Source organism: Nerophis lumbriciformis, linkage group LG21, assembly GCF_033978685.3.
Source record: "Nerophis lumbriciformis linkage group LG21, RoL_Nlum_v2.1, whole genome shotgun sequence".
Taxonomy (NCBI): domain Eukaryota; kingdom Metazoa; phylum Chordata; class Actinopteri; order Syngnathiformes; family Syngnathidae; genus Nerophis; species Nerophis lumbriciformis.
Window position 1 is genome coordinate 28,751,984 of NC_084568.2, and position 581 is coordinate 28,752,564.

Sequence of the window (581 nt, forward strand, 5' to 3'; positions counted from 1 at the left end):
ATATATATATGTGTGTGTGTGTGTGTGTGTGTGTGTGTATATATATATATTGTATTTATATACAAACGTTTGTATGTATATTTTATATTTATATATGTGTGTGTATGTATGTATATGTGTATTTATATGTATTATATTTATATATTATATTATACTATATGTATATTTTATATTTATATATATATATACATATATACATATATGTATTTATATATATATACATATATGTGTGTGTGTATAAACATGTGTGCAAACATGTACATGGATATATATGTATATAGTGTATATGTATGTGTGTATATATATATATATATATATATATATATATATATATATATATATATATATATATATATATATATACATATATATATATATACATATATATACCAAATGCAGCTGAGATAGGCTCCAGCGCGACCCCGAAAAGGACAAGCGGTAGAAAATGGATGGATGGATGGATATGCACATATATATGTATATACAGTATATATATATATATATGTGTGTGTGTGTGTGTATATGTATATGTATATTTAACCGCTGCATTTTTCCACAAATGTAAATGTCTTTATTTACAC